The sequence below is a fragment of the Thamnophis elegans genome, chromosome 9, assembly GCF_009769535.1.
Source record: "Thamnophis elegans isolate rThaEle1 chromosome 9, rThaEle1.pri, whole genome shotgun sequence".
Lineage (NCBI taxonomy): Eukaryota > Metazoa > Chordata > Lepidosauria > Squamata > Colubridae > Thamnophis > Thamnophis elegans.
In genome coordinates this window covers 58,918,026-58,942,396 of record NC_045549.1, presented here as the reverse complement: position 1 = coordinate 58,942,396, position 24,371 = coordinate 58,918,026, and the positions used below count along the sequence as shown (strand labels likewise).

The 24,371-nt window shown below is 40.6% G+C and overlaps 1 protein-coding gene across 1 annotated transcript in view; it reads left to right on the top strand.

Moving 5' to 3' along the window:
* Positions 1–24,371, top strand: part of PDGFC (platelet derived growth factor C) — a 124,663-nt gene that overhangs the window by 49,823 nt on the left and 50,469 nt on the right. The window lies entirely within an intron of this gene.

Sequence of the window (24,371 nt, the reverse complement as noted above, 5' to 3'; positions counted from 1 at the left end):
TGCTCCTTGGCAAAATGATTTCTTCCCTGTCAATAGTGCCGTGGGCAAGGTTGCACTTGAGACAACTTCACTGATGTCTTCTGCCCACCAAAGGGCCAAGAACAGCAACTCTCCCACTCTGATTCCAGTTTCACTCAATGTCCAACAATCCCTCTGGTGGCTTTCTCCAGCGTTGACCAAGGGCAGTCTTTTCCGTGAACTAGATCACCTCATCATCACAATGGATGCCAGTCTATTTGGATTGGGTGTCCATCTTGACAATCAGGACGCACAAGGCAGGTGGTCGCCAGCGATCTCAAGCTCAGCATAGACTGGCTGGAGCTAAAAGCGGCGAGGCTAGCTCTTCTACATTTTCAGACAACAGTCCAAGGTCACCACGTAATGTTGCTCATGGACAATGTGGCCACCAAGGCACATGTAAACCGCCAAGGGGGCACTTGTTCCAAGTCATTGATGGCAGAGGTGGAATGGCTAGGGAAGTGGGCAGAGAAACATCTGTCATCCCTTCGAGCGGAGCACATCTCTGGGGTGAGCAATGTCTAGGCGGATTGGCTGAGCAGGGCCATGATCGACCACTCACCTGGATCTCTTCCTCAAGGTCACGCAGAAGTTCCGCCGACCATCAGTCAATTTATTCGCCACTCCGGAGAACACCCATCTCCCTCACTTCTTCTCCAGGTTCCGGTCCCCAGGGGCAGAGGGAGTCAACGCTCTGCTTCGCCACTGGACACCCGGCCTGCTCTATGCGTTCCCGCAGCTTCCACTCCTTCCCAGCATGATTCGCAAGATACTAGCGGAATAGGCGGAGGGACTTCTAGTGGCGCCATTCTGGGCCAGATGGACATGTGTTAAATTTCCATTAATGTTTCTTTCTTTCTTCTTTCTTCTTTCTTCTAATATTTGTACTCTCAGCTGACCAGAGCTTATGACTTACATTGTTGTTTTATGACTTCTGCAAATTTTTATTGACTTGTTCTTGTGATAGACTTACTGGAACCACTGTTGAACAAACTACAGGTCCACGCCTTCATCGAAAAATCTGAGGTGCCAGCACAGGAGGCCTGGCTAAAAGATCTTCAATTCAGTCCAGGGCAGTCAGAGAGAATTAACCCATGCATGGACTCTCCCGCAGCACACAGAGAAGACCGTTCAGGTAAGCCAACGCTACTTCCAGCCAGCCTCCATCGGGGAAAAGGTGTCCCACTCTACCATCAGGCATTGGCTGAGAGCTTGCATAGAGATGGTTTATGAGTGTCATGCTTGTCCCATCCCGGGATGTATCGCGGTTCATTCAACTCGCAGTGCAGCGATGTCAGTGGCCTGGGCAACTCAGGCCTCCATCGAGGAGATTTGCAGAGCAGCTACCTGGGCTTCACCATCACCATTTATCAAAAATTACAAACTGGACTTCTTTGCTTTGGTGGAAGCATTCTTTGATCGATGTCTGCTACAGAGGGTTCTTTCTTTGGAGCAAATACTGGACCAGTTGGCTTCCCACCCTTGATACTCTTAGCTGGGGTATATCCCATGCTTGGATTCTCAAAGCAGCACACAGAAGAAGACTGTTAGTCCTACCTAAATAGTTGTTTTCTATGTGCTGTGTGATAATCCAACCCACTCTGTTTGACCTGGTCCAGTGTAGGGGTGCGACTAGCATCATCAGGCTCACGATCTTTGGAGTCTATGCCTTTGTTGAAAGAACTGGAGGTTGTTGAGAAGAGGAGGCCTGGCTAAAGCTTTCTCCTCAGTCTCTAGGCAATCAGACAGGAGTTAACCCATGCTTGGATTTTCCCGCAGTGCACAGAGAACAACCGTTCAGGTAGGATCAATGGTCTTTTTGGACCCTATGCCTCCCACCAATAAATTATATTTTCATTATAATCCCTAAACAGAATTTAAAAGTATATTGAAGTCCTTTTTCGAGTTTCTTTTTAACTTTGAATGTGTGATTTAAGAATGTGTTAATTAAAGAAAAGATAATGGTGTAAAGGTGAACAAACGTCCTTCAACTTGTCAGGAAGGGAAGATATTACTGGATCAGATGTGGAAAGTACGTGCAAAGAGAGAACAGGAATGATAATCCAAAATTAAAGAAAGCCTGACAAGAAAAAATAGAGATAAAAAGGTACAGAAAACGTCTAGATCAGGGTGGTCAAACTCAAGACCTGCAGACTGCATCTGGCCTGCAGGATGCTTAGATCTGGCCTGTGGGACCAGCCTGGAAATATCAAAGGTCCGCCCCATGGTGCCTCTACTGGCTAAAATGGGCTGGGGGGAGGCGTCCCACCCCGCGGCCCATTTTTGGTCGGCAGAGTGCTGCAGGAAGACTTGGACTGGATTACAATTATGTGGCCTCAAGTAAGTGCCTGATCTGGATAGAAAACAAGCAATGCCCTATGTTAATACTACAGTTTAATTCCAGATTTTACATACTGTAGGTCCATTTAATGTACAATCAACAATCTATGTAGAATATGTAGTCTATATTCTGTATTCTATTCTGTATTTATAATTGACAGCCGTTTCTATTTACTTTACCTCTGCTGGTAGATCTTGTATTATCATGTGATTTATGTTATTGCATATTTATTATTAATTGAAAAATACAAAATACAATAGTATAAATAGCTTTTCTGTCTGGAAAAGCAATTTACTATTAAACAATGGGGTATAAATTTAGAAATAAAATGTTTAGTGGAATGTGAAGCACAAGTAATAAATGTTTGCCAGTAATATCCAGTCGAAGAAATAGGAAAATGGTTTTAGTAAAGAACTGGAAAGAAAGAAGAGAAGGGGAAAAATGCATCTTGAGCTTGTGTCAAACATCCACCATGACCACGCCCACCATGACCATGCCCAACTCCGACCACTACCACCCCAGCTCTCCGAGGTCAAGCACATCTCTGATGCAGCCCTCAATGAAATCGTGTTTGACACCCCTGATCTAGATATCTAGAAATATTAATCTTCTTTAAAACTTCAAAATTGATTCTAGATAGCAGAGTCTTCTCATAGACCTTGCTTGAAGATGATTCAACAGTCTCATTAAAGGAAAGGTTTAAAGGGAAAGAAGAAAAATGTTAGCCTTTATTAGACAATCCATAGAACTGTTCTACATTAACACATGAAAATTCCTTATATTATTTTAGGTGATATAGCTAGATAAGCATTTAGAATCTTTTTTAGTTCAGCTACACTAGACACCGACCAGGTGGAGTGCAGCTGTAAGAGAATGTAAACAATTTTATCTGCAAAAAAGCTTCTTGCAAATGTGTTATAGGAGCTCTTCCTTCTACCTTTTCCCAGCAAGAGAATGATTGACCTTGAACTGAGCTCCTGAATACAAGTTGCAGATTCTATAAAAGTGGAGAAATAAGCACACCTCCACTCAGCATTACATTTTGCTTCCAAAAATGAGTGTTTAACAATGCAATCATATTCACTCTTCATTTTCCATCATAACTGTCTGGCAAATGTTGATATACTTTGTTTCTCTGCTGGGTTCTGTGGGGAGGTAGAAGCTTCTTAGAGGTAATCTCTTCCAAAGACCAGCTATATGCTCAAAAAGTTGTGAAAATTATGTTCTAAAAATTTTGGTCTTTAACATTTGCGAACCAGTGGGGGAAAGTAAGTGAATACCACCCCTGAGCTGGATGATCTTGGCCATACTCTTTCAGCCCTAGAAAGGAGACAATGGCAAACCATTTTTGGAAAACCTTGCCAAGAAATTTGCAGGGACTTGTCCAGACAGACTCTGAGAATCAGTCATAATTGAATGGAAGAAAAATAAAGTTAGTACAATATCTATATAAGACAATCAAGTTCAAAATTTACATTAGAATATAGAATATACATTAGAAATCCAATCACTAATATATGTTTCCAGCAGCTGTATTTATGTAAAATACTAGAAATGAATATGAAGAAGTGTGTGAAATTTCTAGTTAAATTCATTTCAAGGTGCAAAACAGAAAATAAGACTTTAATAATAATAAAGCTTCTTACTGATTTTTAAATTATATATTAAGTAGCTATATTATTAAAATATACATTCAGTACCTCTTATGGAAAGTGTTTCCCCTCAATAGGATTTTGTTGTTTTCTGTACAAGGTAGAGGATTTTGTATTATTAATGTTTGACTTTATAGACAATGAGGAGCTCACAGCTGGATGTGCCTTTGTCAGATGGAATGTCCTATCCCTATTTGTGGGCCTGGGCACTGCATAGGATGAGTAGACACTTATGTTTATTGCATTTTTCTTTGTTACTCCCCGTAAAATTTCTTCATACTTTTTTATTTGGTGGATTCCACAGAGATTTTTAACCAATAGTATTCTAACAGGCATCTTTATCCTCATTATTCAACCTGATTTTTTAAATTTTCCTTTAATTAAGCATACAAAAATGTTTATCTGTACAAGCTATATGATCTTCACCTGCACCAGCAGATTTCCAAGAGGCATTGTAATTACCAATAAAGACCAGCATGGTGGCCTAGAGGTTCAGCTGTCACCTCATTTTCAGGAGGCGGTGAGTTCAATCCTAAGTAGTGGCAGATATTTCTCTCTTTGGATGCAAAGAAAAGATATCTGCTGTGAGCTCTGTGTAGACATCCAGAAAGGCATCTGGCCAGTATTTTCTCAGCTCCATTCAGTCGTCCCAACTCCAGCCCAATGCAAAGAATTACAGGGTCTTTAAAAGAAAAAAAAATGTAACTATCAACAAACAGTACCAGCAGTACCCAAATTCCGCTTACTGAATTCTATCCTATACTCTAAACTTATAAAATTCAACATATAGCCATGGTAATTCTCATTTGATAATTCTGAATGTTAACAGTTACAAATTTAAACTAAATGGTTACATTTCTTCCTTCATAAAGCAAATTTAGCTGACCCAGAAATATGATTAAAGTACATGTGCACATTAGTGTACTAACAGGACATTTAAACAGAACTTGTATGTCATTTTTAATGTGACTGAATTATTTGATTCAAATTTACCATATATAGAATTAAATTGCTCTCTTGCTGCTTGAAATTTAGAACAGATATTGGTCTTGGGTTTTTTGCAGCTGTGCTTTATATGACATCTGGAATACATCCAGAGCACCAGCTGTAGTGTAAATGGAATAAAAGAAAAAATAGCAGATGAGAGAGATTCCAATAAGTTATATCATCAAACTTCCAGAGCTAGCCTAAACATTCAGGTATTGATGGGGAGGTGGCTTTGAAGGCTAAAACTATTATTTTCTTAATTATTTATTGTTTTAATAACAATTGTAAGACCGGGGTTTTTCTTCCATGAATTCTGTTTTGTTCAGATCAGTCTATAATTTGAAACACTTGAAACTGTAAAGTCTGGATATTTAATTTGTGATTTTGCCATTCAATGATATATTAGCATTTGGTTTTATTTGTATCTGTTTCTCCCAGAGGCCCCACATCAGCATCATTTTGAATAATCAAAAAGTAAAAAGTAATAGAAATAAATGTTCAAGAGAAATCATAAGAACAATAAGAATCAAAATTATATTGATTCAAATGAAAAAGTGTAGAAATCATCAATGAACGTAATTTTTATTTTATAGGAATTCAATAAACATAAAAGTGTCTCATTAGACCCCAATCTAAGGACCTTTTTAATCCAAACTTCCATAACAAAGTAATCCTTAACCTGTATTAAATCTCACACTCAAGTGTAAAATAGATTGGAGCCTTCTATGAAGTGTAGTATGTGGATAGATTTATATGGCATATCTTCCTACATGATATCAAATAAAGATTATACTTCAACAGCTCTGGATATTATGAAGTTAAGAAGGCTGATCGTGTTCCATTAATAAAAGTGATCCTGTGCTGAGGTTTTGAACTAGCTATGACATTTTAAGATATGCCAAATACTTTTCAGTACAATACTTAAAGCTGCTGTATGTTGTGCCATTAAATCAAGAGTCTTTATCAAAAGAAAGAGTAATACTATATTTCATATAATATTCCAACTAAACAGTAGTCCTTACAAGAAACCTGTATTTTCTACCATTGGACTTAAAGGCTCCAATATATTTTACACTTGAGTGTGAGATTTGTTAATTGCATCATTAACTGACAATTTTCCAAGTTCAAAGCAAAAGCAAAACTATAGTTAAATATAGTTAAAGGTAGAGAAAAGAACAGAAATTAAATAATAGTGGTATCAGAAAGGAAGATACAAATGATTTGTTCCAAAAACAAATTGCATACCTTTCAAAGAGACATAAAGTTTAATTGATGTGGAACTTTAATTACATGTAATCCTTGAGCCCAACATTTTTTTTTGCTAAGTGAGATAGTTGTTAAGTGAGTTTTGTCCCATTTTACAGCCTTTCGTGCCACAGTTGCTAAGTCTTACTGCAGTTGTTAAGTTGGGAACACAATTGCTAAGTGAATCTGGTTTCCCTGTTGAGCTTGCTTGTCAGAAGTCACAAAAGGGACACTGCCACTATCATAAATATGAACCAGTTGCCAAGTGTCTGAATTTTGATCACATGACCATGGGGATGGTGCAAAAGTTCTAGGTTTGAAAAATAGTCATAAGACACTTTTTCCAGTGTTGTTATAACTTTCAATGGCCACTAAAAAAACTTTTGTAAGTCGAATATAACTTGTTCACTGAAATCCAGTAAGAAAGTAACTTATCTGAGCATGATCCTTCTAGGAAATTATACTTGTGCTGGTAGCTTTCTGCTGCCCACTTTGAAGAAATGTACAAGAACATCAGCTGTTCCTGACCTAAAGTTAATTCATAGAGAAGCTTCTTAGCTGAGGACGTGGAATTAGTAGGGAACATCTGATTATGTTATAATTTCTTTTATTGAATATAAAGTCCTGATATAATTAAACATGTAACTTGGGCTGAAAAAGTGGATTTAATAAATTCACAGCAGTGGTGTATAGGAACTTAGGTGAAAAGGGCCTCAAGGAAATTAGGAATTCCTAAAGGAAAATATACTAAAGTTGCACTTGCAAAACATTCTGGTAAAAAGAAAACAAATGGAGAACAACAGAGATTCATTGACTACCCAAAAGGCTTACTAAAGATCAAAACAGTTGCGGTGAGGAAAATCAGTTGGTAACAGCTTTCAAAGGAGAAAAGCAATACTGCTGAATATCTTATTTAACAAGAAATAAATCGGTTTCAGCAGGAAATTGGGAATGAATAAACACACTGAAGTGATATCTCTTTATTTCAATGATTTTAAATCTCCTGGTCCACCTTAATGTATCTTATGTATCAAAAGAACTAATTGATGAACCAGCCAAACTTTTATAAGTTATGTTTTGATTAATCCTAGAAATGCTAAGTAATTGGAGAAAACAAATATTGTCCATTTGTCGAAAAGGGGAATAAGGGATATCAGCAAAATGCAGACAAGTCAGTCTGTTAGATATCTGAGAAGATTATAGGGCAGACAATAAAATAATGCATAATGACCAACATGATGTTATAGAACAAATCTAACAAAAAAAAACCCTCTCATTTTTTATTTTGATATTTCTTTACTAGATTTGATAAATGCTGAAAGCATTTGACAAGATATCATATGTCATGCTGATTAGCAAAATAGATATAAGAGGAATGACAGTTAAGTGGATACATAGCTAATTTGAAAATCATGTTCAAATAGTGCACTTTAATAATTTATTATTAAACTGAATAAAAATATTGAGTTGGCTGCCTCATGGTTGTGGGGCCATCATTCTCAGTATGTTTATTAATGAATTGGATGACAGAATGGAAGAAATGTTTATCAAATCTACATAAAATTCCTTAGAAGACAAAATTCAATACAACTTAACATACACCTGCAGAATTCTTCTTTTAACAACAACAACAAAAACCCAGATGTCCCAGATGATGGATACTTGACTTGGTAATAATATGTGGAGAAGATTAAACTGAACATATATTATCAGCATGGTGTTACTGATGACGGTTGTTAAGCTATATCAAAAGTACTAATCCAGCAGATGCTAGATATAGAGCAGAGATGTCAAACTCAAGGCCACATTTGGCCCACAGAGTGTTTTGATTTGGCCCGCAGAGCCGACCCTGGAAACAGCGAAAGATTGACCCATGGTGTCTCTGCCAGCCAAAACAGAGTTCAGGGGGCCACGTGTGGCTCACACAAGCTCCATTTTTGCTGGCAGGGGGTTGCAAGAGCCCGTTGCAGCCGAAAACAGGCCATGTCTCGAGCTTCATTTTCACTGGAAGAGGATTGCAGGAAGCCATTGCAGCTGAAAACGCAGCTCATGGGTCCATTTTCGCTAGCAGAGTACTCAGGCCACCTCAAGCATCCCCGGCCTCTCTGGCCATGGTCTGCCCGGCCCCTGAGGTAAAACACAACCTTGATGAGGCTTTCAGTGAAATCAAGTTTGACACTCCTGGTGCAGAGCCTCTTAAGGATTTTTGGATAAAGCCCTTTCAAGCCTCTTTTTTAAAGACCTTCTAACTTTAAAGCCTGCTGATTCTGTTCTTCCTCCTTGGCACAGGAGGGAACAAGTCCAATCTGTCCTTTACATTATAAGACAACCATTTAGGTATCTAACTGCTATCATATCTTCTTCCAGCCTTCTTTTCTGCAGCTTAAACATATCAGATCCATTTAATCATTTGTCATTTCATAGGTTTTAGCTGTCTGTCCCCTCATCTTATGATTCTTTTTCCAAACTCCAGTTTTCTTCTATTGTTGTTAAGTGGCAGCACCAAAAATTAATGACAGTATTTCATGAAAGTGACAGGAAGGGTTCTGACTGAAACAAATGAGATTAGGATAGTTTTCCAGTAAAATTGAGGGAGGGGCTACGTGTGGGTATTCTCAAAGCCTGATTGGTCCAAAGACAGGGAAATTTCTTTTAATATCCTCCTTTCCCTCTTGGTCCCCAGTTTCCTCTCAGTCTTTGGTCCAAGCACTGGCTTTTGGTTCCCTTAGAGGAAAAGTATTGGAAAATTATACTTGTTGAAAATTTGATTAATTGGCTTCTACTTCTAAAATTCTAAATTGGATTGAGCTGCAGCCCTCAGAGACATGGTCATCCGTCTCAGATCAGGGTAGGAGAGCTGCTCCGGTGATTTCCTCCTACCTCGGGGCCTCAGGAGCTCTATCTGGTCCCTGGGCAAGCAGGGGTGATAGGCTCCATTCAGGCAGCCCCACGGGAACAGCTGCAGAGTCCCAAAAAGAACGGAGAAGCAGTGCAGCAGTCCGCAACTTCAAAGACAAACCGCAGCTTTAAAAAGAGATCCGCAGCTTGAAAAGACGAACAGCAGCTGTTTGGAGGCAAGGAGAGTCTCCAGTGGCCATTTTCTCTGCGCACGTGGAGGTGGCCATTTTCTGGAGCATTGGGCCTGCATTGTGGCCACTAATCGCGGTCGGCAGGCATCAGAATTGTCCTTGGCAGCCAAAATCAGCTCCAGCATGGTCGTGACACCAGGCAGCCATTTCTTGGTGGGGGGGGGGCATCCCTTCTGCAAGGGGAAATGACTCCAATCCGAGTCTCCCCATAGGCGGCTGCCTGGAGCAGTTCTCAGATCAGTGAGACTAGATAACATCAGACGCCTGGGCCAGGTCGACTGTCAGGAATGGCCTGCACCTGGAGTTTCTCTCTCTGCTCCCAACATTTTTCAGGGCCTTTCCTCCATCTTGGGACCCGATCCAGTGCTGCCTCATGTCTCTAACCATCCAGCATCTGCTGGACATTTGGGCAGTGGAGCCAGTTCCGAAGGCAGAACATGGGCTGGGTCACTACTCCAACCTATTTGTGGTCCTGAAGAGTGTGTGGGGATGGAGGGCAATTCTGGACTTCAAACATCTCAATTCCCACCTGGTCTACAGATGATTCAAGATGTCCTTCCTCAGATCCTCCAGGGGATCAGGCAGGGGGACTATCTAGCGTGTGTGGACCTAATGGAGGCCTATCTTCAGATCCCGATTCTGCAAGCCCATTGCAGATATCTGAGATTCTCCCACAAGGGGCACCACTACCAGTACCGTGCCCTTCCCTTTGGTCTAGCCTCAGCCCCACGCACCTTCACAAAGGTCCTGGCAGCATTGGCGGCTCACCTATGATCCACCCCAGTGAGATTCCAATGCTACCTTGATGATGTGCTCTTTCAGGCCCACTCGCATGCACAGGCGATTCACGATCTCCATCTGACCATCCAGACACTGCAGTCCCTGGGATTCTCCGTCAACTTTCCCAAAAGTCATCTCTTGCCAGCAACTGAAATCCTTCATCTGGGGGTGGTGATAGACTCAGAGGGGGACTGGTCGATCTTTCCTCAGTCTCACCAGTCTTCAATTGCTGGTGCATCACATATGCACAAGTCGGTCAGTTTCCATCCTGACATTGACCCGCCTCCTAGGCAAGATGGTATCATGCATAGGAATAGTGCCCTGGGCCCGCCTACATTCCAGGACTCTTCAATGGGCTCTCATCCCATACCAGCACAAACAAATGAGCAACTCCTTAAAGACAATTCCTTTGCCAGCGGAAGTACGTCTGTCCCTGAGGTGGTGGCTGTCTCTGGCCTGTGAAGCGTATCTGAGTCCTGGGAGACAGACTGAGTTACGATCACAACAGACACGAGCTTGTTCAGTTGGGGGGCCCTGATGGACTCCAAGTTGGCACAGGGTCAATGGACGATCTTAGACTTGCACCACAACATAAACTGGCTAGAGCTAAAGGCAACTCGCCTAGCCCTCCAACACTTCAAGGACTCGATTGCCGGCCGACACGTGCTCTTCCTGACGGACAACGGTGCCACAAAAGCTCAGGTAAACCATCAGGGAGGAACGCACCCCAGGAGCCTATGGCTGGAGGCTCTGAAGCTCGGATCGTGGGCGGAGAGACACTTAGCATCAGTGGTGTCGGAGCAGATCTCGGGCACAGACAACCACCAGGAAAACTGGCTAAGCTGCATGACAGTCAACCACAGCGAGTGGCAGCTTCAGCCAAACTATTCCAAAAGATCTGTCACCGATTCAGCACGCCCCTGGTGGACTTATTCACAACCCCAGTAAACACTCAACTTCTGAGATTCTTCTCACTCTTCCCGGCTTGGAGCATAGAAGGAACGGACGCCCTCAGGAGCAGATGGCTGCCGGCCTATTTTATGCCTTTCCCTCTCTCCCACTCATCCCAGGGACCCTTAAGAAGGTAATAGTTAAGAGGGCAGACATCATTCTAGTAGCTCCTCATTGGCCCAGAGGGCCTTGGTTTGTGGACCTTGTCCAGCTCTCCATCTCTCCCCCATGGAGGATTCATTCAGAGGAGATCCCCTTGTGCCATGGGGTCCTAATCCACCCAGACATAAACCTGTTCTCTTGGGTCATCGTCACCATTGAGGCCTCCAGATGACCGTCAACCACGGGAATTTATAATTCCACGTGGTCGACATTCATGAAATGGTGCAGCCCACTTAATATATGTCTGACTGAAGCTTCGGTTGCTCAGATACTTGAATTTCTGCAAAAAGGGTTGGATGGGGGTCTCTCCCACTATTGTCGTGCGGTGTCAGGTGCCGGGGACAGCCATTCCCCTCTCTCACCTCCCTCTGGTCAAAAGGTTCTTGAAGAGAGCTGCTAAGCTTCGGCCTCCCCCAGTCCATAGGTTTCCCACATGGGACCTGCCCCTAGTTCTAAGGGCTTTGACAAGAACTCCCTTTGAACCATTGCGGACAGTCCACCTCAGGTTCCTATCCCTGAAGATAGCGTTCCTAGTCGTTGTGACATCCACCCGCCGCATTTCTGAGTTGAGGGCCCTGTCATCCAAAGACGATCTATGTCAATTCCACCAGGATAGAGTGGTCCTGCGCCTGGATCCCACTTTTCTCCCAAAGGTCAGTTCCCCCTTCCACCAAGCGCAGGAAGTCATTCTCCCTAATTTTTGTCCAGCTCCCTCCCACAAGAGGGAACGCCTTTGGCACCTATTAGATGTTCGCTGCACTCTGCATTTATCTCAGGTGCACATCAACTATCCAAGTCTGAGGCCCTCTTCATTTCCTTTCAGCCTGGTTCTCTGAGGGCCAGGGTCTCATCTGCCACAATTGGCAGGTGATTACGGCAAGCCATCTCCACTGCCTATGAGTCCTTAGGCCAGACTCCTCCCACGGGGATCATGGCCCACTCCACATGGAGCATCACTATTACAGCAGCATGGGTCACGAGAGCCCCATTCGAGGACATTTGCCGGGCTGCCACCTGGTCGTCCCCAACACCCTTTATCCGACACTATCATCTGGATACTTTCACATCTGCAGAGGCATCCTTTGGGCGCAGGGTTCTCTAGCAGGTAGCCAGCAGCTGCCCCTCCCCCTAGGGTCTTGAGTATTCCTCCCTGCGATAGAGCTTGGGTACATCCCACGCGTAGCCCCTCCCTCGATTCTACTGGAAAAAGAATGTTGGTCCTTACCTGAACATTTATTTTCGGTAGAATTGAGGGAGGGGCTACATCCCTTCTAGTTCAGCATTAGTTGTAGCTAGTCAGGAGGGGTGAAGGGCAGTCGGGTGGTCTCTCTGTTCTGTTTTTCAGCCTTTGTCATGCATTATTCGACCTCGAGGAAACTGGGAACCAACAGGGAAAGGAGGATATTAAAAGAAATTCCCCTCAGTCTTTGAACCAATCAGGCTTTGAGAATACCCATGCGTAGCTCCTCCCTCAATTCTACTGAAAAGAAACGTTCAGGTAAGGACTCACGTTCTTTATCTGCTGTAATCTGGGCTCCATATTGCAGTTAATACATCCCCAAAGACTATTTGTCTCTTTAGCAATTTTGCATCAGTATCTCATGTTCAACTTATGATCTGTTAAAATGTACAGATCCCTTTCACATGTATTACCATATATTCTCCACCATGTAGCTTTATTTTTTTCTTCCCAGACATAGCACTTTATAGTTCAGTTAATTTTTATCTGTTGATTTTGGCCCACTGTTTAAGCCTGTTTAGCAAAACCCTTGAATCGTCTAGTCACTACTGTTCTCCAATCTAATGAGAAGCTATTCATACATTATTTTAAGTACTTCCTATATGCAGTAATTTAACTAGTTATAAACTTCTTACTGTAATATTATGTAGCTCATATTTTACTATTTATTATTAATGATATCATGAATGACTTTGTGAAATGGTTAGCAGTAGTCAAGGTATATTGTGCCTGCGGTATTCCTGATCTGTTAGAAGAAAAGTAACAGATTTTTAATTTCCCAGATCTGCTTTGCAGATAAAAGTTCTTACATGAGATAGGAATTTGTTAGGCTTCTCACTTTTGGCAGTTACATTTCTATTTATATTGTCACTATGATATACCTGGGAAAGTGTAATCAACCAACATCTGTATAGGTAGTCTGCAATAAACTCCCAGAATATTACTACAGGTAGTTCTCAACTTATGACCACAATAGTGCCCCAAATTTCTGTTGTTAACTGAGACATTTGTTAAGTGAGTTTTGCCCCATTTTACGACCTTTTTCCACTATTTTAAACTATAAGTTTAGCTTCAACTTATAAGTTAGTAACCCGGTTGTAAAGTGAATCTACTGTATTTTTTGGAGTATAAGGCGCACCTTTTTCCCTCAAAAAAGACGCTGAAAATCTGGGTGTGTCTTATACACTGAATACAGCATTTTTTGCCTCCTGAAACCCCACCCCCTTCACCAAAATGACCATGCATAGCCTTTAGGAGGCTTCTAGAGTCCCCTGGGGGCTGGGAAGAGCAGAAATGAGCGAAAAATGGGCTGTATTTTGCTCAATTCCCCCCCCCCAGTCCCCAGGAGCACTTTATAAGCCTCCTAAAGGCCATGCATGTCCTTTTATTGAAAAAAAAAACTGGCCCATTTTCACAAAAAACAGGCCATTTTTGGGAGGTCTGCAGAGTGCAAAAACTTTTTTTTTTCATTTGCCTCTTCAAAATCTTGGTGCGTCTTATACTCCAGTGCGTCTTATACTCCAAAAAATATGGTAGTTTCCCCATTAACTTTGCTTGTCAGAAGGTCATAAAAGGTTATCACTGAATCTTGGGACAAAGCAATGATCTTAAATATGAACAGTTGCCAAGCATTTGAATTTCGATAACATGATTATGGGGATGTGGCAAGGATCGTAACTGTGAAAAACAGTTATAAGTCACTTTTTTCAGTGCTGTTGTAATTTTGAACAGTCACTAAACGTTGTAAGCCAAGGACTACCTGTACTTTTTTCTTTCAAGCCTGTCTTCCATATTACTCCAATTTAGTTTAGAAATTGTATATTGTGTGCGTATATATGTGTATCATGCTTTTTACTCTGATTTATGCTGCAGACAGAGTATATTTAACAAAACACTTTCGTATTTCTTTCTGACAGCTATGCTTTGATGTACTTTCCTTAATGTGACATACTGTATTATCATCTCTCGTTGAAGCCTCCTGTTTTAAACATATGCTATGTGTTTTTGAATTCTTCTTTTCCCCTCCATTACTGTGATATTGTTTCTGTGTGTGCACATTTGTTCAAGTATGTATACAGCTTAATAATTGTTTAAGATCTGTTCTTAAATGTTTTGAAATGCTCAGGATTCTTTCATGCTATACCACCATGGATTATGTAAACAAAAGTAAAATATAAATGTCTTGTAGATGCATGTGTTACTAAAGACTGATTCATTCTTGTTATCTCATCCTGATTCTCCTCATAAAGTTGAAATGTGTTACATTTTGCAGTTGATGGTTATGGATGACAGTTTGTGTGTAATTTCCTTTTTTGCTTCAATTATACAAATGCTCATCTGTTATGTTCTGTGTTCATAGTTTGCAATACATCAAAGGATTAACAGTCCATGTACTTATTTGTTCTGTTCTGTTCAGTGGTATTAAGCAGAATGCTGTCTGCAGATCATCAGGCAGAGAAATAGAGAAATATACATAAGTAGGTAGAAGGGTGTGGGTTCATGACAAAAGGGCGAACGACAAAAGCGCGCCTGATTAAACTGCGGTGACAAAAACGCAAGTTCTAAACTGCGCCGATGAATGAGCGCTGAAGCGCGCCAACAGGAGTGCGCCAACAGGAGCGCGCTGTAAACCTAACTCTAACCCTAACCCTAACCCTTACCTTAACTTAAATCGCGCTGTTGTCGGCACGTTGATGACGTTGCGGTTTTAGCGCCGCGGTTTTGTTGGCACACTTTTGTCGTGCGCGCATTTGTCACATCACGAAGGGTGTGTTAATCAACCAATATTGATTCAATTTAAGGTTCAGCTGTAGCAAAGTCCATTTGTCATTTGAAGATAAATGTAAATTTAAATATATTAAAAATTCAGTTTAATAAATGATTTATTCAAAATTTATTCATTTTGATTCAGAATCATCAAAATGCCTTCAGCTATTGCATTAATCATTTTAATTCATATTAAAATTATATACCTATTAGAGGACATAAACATTATCAAGTATTCCTTTTTTTCCCCCCTGCCTTGTTTTTTGTTCTTTTTGTCTTCTCTGTGTTTTGACTTTTTGATTTTTTCTTTTCCCACTGGTGTGGGCATGTGTTGTTTAAGTAACAAAATAAAAAAAAATTAATAAAAAAAACATTACCAAGTATCAATCAAACAGCTGCCAGGATTTCATTGCAACAATTTAAAAAAAACAGAATAAGTTATAAGGATAAAGAAAGGAAAGAAGACAGTTTTAAAAGCTTTTACCAAATATACAAGGTTTTACCAAATATTCAAGGAACATTCTGATCTACCTGCCTTTCTAGACTGCCATGTTTATTAGCATAGCTCATTGGCAACTCTTTGTCAGTAGCAGAAGCCCCCATATACAACTTCAATCCCTTCAATTTACAGTACATAGAAGAAATTTTTAATTATTTGCAATAATGGAAGATATCTGTAGCTCAGGTGGAGGATGAGGGTAGAGGTTCCTTCTCCAAGCTTGTGGATTGGTTTCCAAATGTTTTGTTATCAGGCTAGGTAACAACTTCAGCGGAGTTTAGGGAATGTCGGTGTCAGTATTCTTCTGCTTATAAGGGCTTTGTGTGGTCTGTAGGTCTTGTAGCTCAGAAGAGGGTTATGTCAGGTCAGGGTCTTGTGATGGGTCAGGTGTAGGTCACAAGTAAGGATCTTGGGATGGGTCTTGTGACACACAGCCTCAATTTCAACCACAAAGATGCTGAGCCCATTGAATTCCTAGCCAATCTCAAATCTATTCTAAAAATGAACCACCTGGACCAAGAAATATGAGAAGACATCAGGTAAAGAATCACCCCCAACATCCAACACAACAGACACAACAAAATATTCAGCCTAAAGGAGAAGAGAACCCTAGAGAAACTGAAACCAGATGAAAGCATTTCTACCAGGAGACTGACTATAGTAATGGACAAAACTGACTATATCAGTAAAGCCAAAAAAACAATAAAACAACACCAAAACCTTTCAAATAATCCATGATGATCTGACAAAACAGCTAGAGAACAAAATAAAAGATAGCCTAAGGAAATGGAAAAAGAAAAACATCTATTAAGAGTGAAAGCACATGCAATCACAAGATTCTGCCACACCCTACAGATCCCCAAAATACACAAGAAAAATACACAAATACACAAGAACCTGATACCCAATTGTGTCTCTATCTAGAATACCAATGTACAAAACCCCTGCAGAGGGAACTTAAAGCCCTTCATGGTATTGGACCTGGGTACTTGAGAGACCGCCTGCTGCCAATTACCTCCCAAAGACCCATTAGATCACACAGATTAGGCCTCCTCCAGGTTCCGTCTACTAGCCAATGTCATCTGGCTTATACCCGGGGGAGGGCCTTCTCTGTGGTGGCTCCGTCCCTTTGGAACGAGCTCCCTGCAGAGATTCGGACCCTCACCTCTCTCCAGGCCTTCCGAAAAGCCGTTAAAACCTGGCTGTGTCAGCAGGCCTGGGGTCGATGAGTTCCCTTCCCCTCTCGAATCGTGTGGCTGTTGGTTGTTTTAAATGCCCTGTACTTTTTGTTGTAGTTCTTGTGTTTCCCTTCCCGTCCTTTGGGTTTGTGCGCCGCCCTGAGTCCCGCTGGGAATAGGGCGGCATATAAATAAAATGAACCTTGAACCTTGAAGACACCTGTCCAACCCATTCAATAAACTCCCCAGAACAATTTAACCAACTCATTAAGCACACAAAATCAACAAAGAAAAAATCATGGTCTCCTTAGATGTCACTGCATCTTCACTTCAATTGACATTGACCTGATGTATGGCTAAACCATGCACCATTAATCACTAAACACTATACTGACAAAGATGATGCCAACCCAGTTGAACAGGAAAATCTATAAGCAAGTATAAGGTATCCCAGTGATATCACCCATATCAGGCCTAATTGCAGATGCAGTCATGCAACAATGCGAATCCATAGCTCTACTCACCATCCCACCAGAATTTTGGAGATGTTATGTCAATGACACCTTTGTCACCGTCAAACACTAATTGAAGAAACACATCACCTACTCAATAGCATATTTCCCATGATCAAATTCACACATGAAGAGGAAACGAACAAAAGAGTTGCATTCCTCAACATCGACATAAGGAGATTACACAACGGAGAACTGGAAACCCATGTCTACACATACCCACTCACATGGACCAGAACCTCAGCTTTGCAAGCAACCATCCCATCACACACAAAACAAGCTATGTCCAGACCCTCTTCAGAAGGGCTAGGACACTCTCCAGCAGCACAGCACTAAGAAAAGCAGAAGAGAAATGACTGCTTAATGTCTCTCTTCACAATGGCTATCCTTTGCATTCTGACACACAGCACCCAAACCACAATGCACCACACAATCAATGAACATGCAAAAACTAACCCTACCATACACAAAAGGGGTGTCAGAAATGACAGCCAGAATTTTCCAACCTTTAGAAATAGCAACAGCCCACAAACCCATAGCCACACTCCATCAAGAATTCACATGACCACAGGAATGTCTTCGGACAACGCCTCAGATAAGAAACACAGATGAGCACCACTCCCTAGAGTCAGACACAGCTAGACAGGGCAAACTTTACCTTTACTTTATTCCCATATATCTTTGAGGTTTATTGTTGCCACCCTCTCTCTCTCACACACACACACATTCTGAAATTCTGTTCAAGAGGCCTATTGTTTTCTATAGAGAATAAATACCTCCTGTTGAGCAAAAATGTTTTCTCACTGCTATATACATAACAAATGTTCCAAATTGACAAGGTCCTCCTTCAGTCGACATCATAATCTCTACTCTTTAAAAACTTGATGTGTAAAATACATTCATATACTTAATGTATTATTTAGATTGGTTCTCTGTTGTTTTATTTAACATTAGATAAGATATGTCCACAAACATACAGGTAGTCCTTGACTTACAAAATGTACATTTGCCAATTACATTCATTCTTCCCTGATTTACCCAATGCATTCACTAATCGAAAGCTCAGGTTGTTAAGTGCACATGAGGTATTTCAGGGTGGGGAAACCTAATGCTTCTGACCACCCAATGAGAGAGGTTTTTCCACGGATCATAGGAGGTGTTTTGTGTGCTGCCTGAATCCCATAGATGGGGATTCACTTGTTTGTGTGCCCCAGTTTCTGGCATGCCATAGACCAGTGCAAGTCCATGGATTGGGGGTTCCACGGATTGGGGGTACCCCTCCCATAGATACAAGTATGAACAAACACTGCCATCTACTGTTTGAAGAATATACTGTATATCTATATCTACTGAATACTGCTGTAGTTGTTATACAAAATAAAGGAACTCTGTATTCCAACAATACACACACACATACACAAATTTCCTGAACTTACAGTCTGTTTTCTGAAACTACAGTTGTATGTTTATTGTTACTTGATGTTTTGCATATGTGAATTAGACTTGTATTTCATACAAGTATTAAATAATTTCATACTTGTATTAAATAAGTGTGCACATGTTCAAAAACAGTGGATGAACTTCATCCAATTCTATTTGTGAATAGTATGTTACAATAAGGTAAATTTGATCTAGAAGACTGAGTTCTAGTTCAGCCATAGGCATGAAAGCCAGCTGGGTGAATGGACCAGTCAATTTCTCTAAGCCCAACTCACTGCAATAAGTTGTTATTTTTGTCGGGAAAATAGAAGGAGGAAGGAATATTAGGTATCTTCTTTGCCTTAAGTTATTTATAAAAATAATAGATGGGATAATAAATAAATATATCAATTGTTATTAATGTATTGTTTTGTCATAAAAAATAAAATAATAAAACAAACAAAAGGAAACAAAACCAAAGCATATATTCAACCCTAACAACAACAACAAAAAATAGTTTACAAAAAAAGAAGAAGGAAAAAGTAGTGAATTAAATTTTCGCAACATCTTATATATGTTTTCTCTGTATTCCGTTGCCATCGTCCATTTATAATTTGTTTCCCAAATTTTTTCCCATTCTGCCAATTCTATAGTATACCCAAAATTTGTTGCCCATGTTATCATCGTTTCTTTCACAATTTCTTCTTCCATTTGGAATCTTAATAAATAATGATATATCTTTTTTATCAATTTTACTTTGGTTTCCTGTAGAATTTTATCTAACTCCTGTGGCTCTTTATAGAATCCATCTCTTTCTCTGTCTTTTTTATATCTCACCTGTATTTGTAGATATGGCCACCAGTCTATATCTATTCCCTCATCTTTCAATTCTTGTCTTGTTTTTAACCTCTCTTGATTGTCTAATATGTCTTCGTATCTTATTATTTTATTTATGTCCAATACATTTGGATAGATCAATGCTTCCATAGTGGATAGCCAAATTGGGATTTTGTTATAATGTTTTCTTTTAATTTTTGACCAAATTTGAAGTAGGGCAATTCTAATTCGATGTCTTTGAAAGTAGCTGTAGGTTTTGTCTTTCCCGTCCTAAATAAAGGCATGCAAATCCAATTCTAAATTATGTCCTTCTAATGTTAGTATTCTCCTATTCTTAAAGTTAATCCAATCTCTTATCCAGGTGACAGCTGTTACTTGGTAATAAAGTTCCCAATCTGGGAGTCCAAAACCTCCTTTTTCTCTACTGTCCTGTAGGAGTTTTAATTTAATTCGTGGTTTTTTCCCTAACCAGATGAATCGTGCTATTAGTTTATTTAAATCTGTGAAAAAGTTTTTTCCTAGGATTATTGGTACCACTTGAAATAGGAACAAAACTTTGGCTAAGACTTTCATTTTAACTATGGCAATTCTTCCCATTAATGATATTTGCAGTTTCCTCCAATTCTCCAAATCTTTTTTTTAATTTTCTGAATTATTTTCTCATAATTATCTTCCTTAATTATTGAACATTTTCCTGTCAGCCAAATTCCTAAATATTTTACCATTTTTACTAATTGCATTCCCATAATTTCCTCTAATTCTTGCACTTGTTTTTTGGTAAGATTTTTCATAATAATTCTTGTTAATTTTAAGTCCCGCTACATTACTGAATTCTTCTATATTTTGGATTAGTTTCTAGTGGCTCCTCTAATATGAATACCATGTCATCTGCGAATGCCTGCATTTTGTATTCCTTCTTTTTTATTTTTAACCCCTTATTTCCTTATTGTTTCTAATTTCTAGTAATAGAACCTCCAGTGTTAATATAAATAATAAGGGTGAGAATGGACATCCTTGTCTCACTCCCTTCCAGATTTTAAATTCTTCTGTGGTGTCCCCATTTGTCATTACTTTTGCTGTCTGAGCCAAATATATTGTTTCTGTCATTTTTATAAAATTATCTGCAAATTTCATCTTTTTTAACTCTGTAATGATGAACTGCCAATTTAAATTGTCAAATGCCTTTTGAGCGTCTAAAAAGACCAGGGCAACTCTTTCCCTGGGTTCTCTTCATAATATTTTAATTGTGTTACGTGTTCATAATTACTCGCATATTATTCTTTAGCTGACGTTTTGGCAAGAAACCATTTTGGTCTGTGTGTATAATTTCATTTAATATTTTTTTATTTGTTCTGCCATTATTGATGTGAAAATTTTATAATCTGCTTTTAGTAAATGAAATTGGTCTATAATTCTTTATTTGTTGATGGTCCAAATCCTCTTTGGGTATCAGTGTTATATATGCTTTCCTCCATGATTTTGGTATTTTCACTTCTGTAAGCGCTTCATTAAATAAATCTAAGATCACTGTTTCTATTGGCTCTTGAATATTTTTATAAAATTCTACAGGTATACTGTCTGAACCCAGCTTTTATTTATTTATTTTTTTTGTGTGCTCACTGCTTCTGTTAACTCCCATCATTGCAATTCAGGAAGGAAATATTTATTTAGTTCAGACACTGCATGTGTTTTATTTTGTTAGCTTTAATATTTATTAATGCATGTAGCTCTGATTTGAAGGAGGCAGCATGTAAACCACTACAAATAATGAATAATGCTAATAGAAAGGTTTGTTTTTTTTATTTTAGTTAGATATTTGTTTATAATGTATGTGTATGTGTATGGTATGAATAAATTATCCTCTCTCCTAGTATTTGGAATGTTGCTCAAATAGTACTTGGTAGAAGGCTGGGGCAATTCCAGAATACCTTCTTACATTGCAGTGTTAAAAACGGCCAGCGGATGATAAAATACAAATTAAAATACAAATTGGAGTTTTCATGCAGTGTAGTAATCAATAGATTTAGTACAAAATGTCAGTAGTAGTCCTAATCAATTTAGCTTAATAAAGTTCAAACAAACATGTTTTTTTCTTTTTTGGCCCATTATACTCACTACTGTCCTTGGAGGAGTTTTCCATTAAGAGGAAAGTCAAGATTCTTTTGAATCAAGCTCAATTCCTAATGATTACATGTACACATCTGTGTAGTTTTCTTGGCTATAATATAGGATGTTATTGCCATCTTCTGGATTTTTTGTTCCGGCCCTCCAAGTCTGGAACTTTTTTTATCATCAATAGTAAAGATGTCTGACCCACGCTTTAGTGTTTATTTGAGATCAGCTAGGTTTCTTAATTCATAAATTACAGTTCCTAAATCTGCAGATAGTTTTACAGTCTTAAAATTTATACTAATTTATTTTAGAACAGAAAAACTACATGCATTCTGAGAATGAGTCTTTTTTTAGACTGCCTTGCTCAACTCTTGGTCAGTTCAGATTACCTATATGTTGCTAGAATTCTTGTTTCTATAACTTGTAACTGGGCAAAACAAGATACCCTAGGGCCATAATGGCACGCATCTCAGAGATGGCACACAGAGCCCTTTCTGTGGGTATGTGTGCTGTTGTCAACTGCTCTTCTGATTTCCAGCATACCAGCTGTTCTTTGCACGTGTTGGAGGGCCAGAAACCCAAAGACCAGGGCCGGTGCATATACAGTCTGGCCACCCGATCTTCGAGTTTCCGGGGCTCGGGCACACGTGAAAACCAGCTGGCTGGAGCACATGTGCACGCCGAAAATCAGAAGACCACATGGTCAGCATGCATGCACACCGGCTGGCCAGCTGGTCTTTGAGTTTCTGGGTCTCTATTGTGCACAAAGACCAGCTTGCCGGCACGCATGAGTGCACTGGCAACCAGAAAACCAGTTGGCCAGCACGCGTCTGTGCACTGGTCAGCTGGGCTTCCAGTTTCCAGGGCTCTGGCACACATTCCAGTTTGGGCACTTGGTGCCAAAAAGGTTCGCCATCACTGCCATAGGACAACAGTTGTTGAATCAAATGGGCTTACAAAATGCATTCAAAATCTGGGACCCGTGACTCTGGATGGAATGAAATTTGGGAAATTTGTGGTTTCCTTAGTTGCTGGACTGCTGCAGCAGTCACATATCCTCATTCCCAACATTCTGTGACAATTTTCCAGCCATTCTTGTAATCCTTCATGCTCTACAGCAACAACAACCACTTGCCTGCTCGGAAGGAAAGGGAAGGGAAGGTGAAGGAGAAGAGACAAAGAAACAGAGAGGAACAGGGAAGAAGGAACCCCTACACATCATTTCTGCTCCATGCATGCTTCCCCCAACTTGCACCTTTCCAGAACCATGTGGCACCTCTTGCACCCATACGCACAATTTTTAACTGTTGCAATCCCCCATGTGCTTTCCCTGACTCATGCGGCACCTCTTACACACCCTCATACACCCTTATGGACTTATGCTGCTTCCCACACACTGTTTCTCACCTGTCTAGTATCTCTCAGGCACTCCCATATACCCGCGGGCACCCTTTCCAACTCACATCTTCTCCACATGCCCTCCCCAGCCTGCATGGCATCTCTTTATTTTTCCAATCACCCTTCACCCTTGGCTCATGCTGCCCCCTTGCACCTTACCCAAACCCATGCAGCACCTCTTGCATACCCCCATGCGCCCTTCCCACCCACAGCATATACCCTTCCTGGCCTGCACAGCACCCCTCATGCACTTCTGCACGCCCTTCCCAACCCATACTCCTATGCATCCCTTTCCTCTCTTTCCTATAGCAATAGCAATAGCAGTTAGACTTATATACCGCTTCATAGGGCTTTCAGCCCTCTCTAAGCGGTTAACAGAGTCAGCATATCGCCCCCACAGTCTGGGTCCTCATTTCACCCACCTCGGAAGGATGGAAGGCTGAGTCAACCTTGAGCCGGTGAGATTTGAACCGCCGAACTACAGATAGCAGTCGGCTGAAGTGGCCTGCAGTACTGTACCCCAACCACTGCGCCACCTCAGCTCATACCCAGCAGAGTTCCTACCCAGCAGAGTTCCTACCCTAAGAGCCAAGGTGGCGCAGTGGTTAAATGCAGCACTGCAGGCTACTGCTAGATCAGCAGGTCAGCGGTTCAAATCTCACCGGCTCAGGGTTGACTCAGCCTTCCATCCTTCCGAGGTGGGTAAAATGAGGACCCAGATTGTTGGGGGCAATATGCTGACTCTCTGTAAACCGCTTAGAGAGGCCTGAAAGGCCTATGAAGCAGTATATAAGTCTACTGCTATTGCTATTGCTATTGCTACCCAGCAGAGCCACTTGCCTGCCTGCTGGCTTTTGATTTACTCACTTACTGCTGGCTTTCCCACTAACAGAAGCTCCCCTGAAAGCTTCTTACAAGCAAAGTAAGTGGGAAAGCTTGCAGGAATTCGGGAGGGGTGGGTGGGGAGACGTAATGATAGCATAACAGGGAGGGAAGGTTTCAATGTTCCCTGCCAGTTTCCCACAAGGAAATTGAATGGGGAAGCTGTCAGGAATTCAGAAGTTACTTCTGATGCCACTTCCTTTTAGGTATTTCTTTGTTTAGGTAAAGAAATATCTCTGAAACAAAGACCCAAAGGGCCACAGCTTGTCTAGTGTATGATATAAAGAGAGAAAGAAAATGACC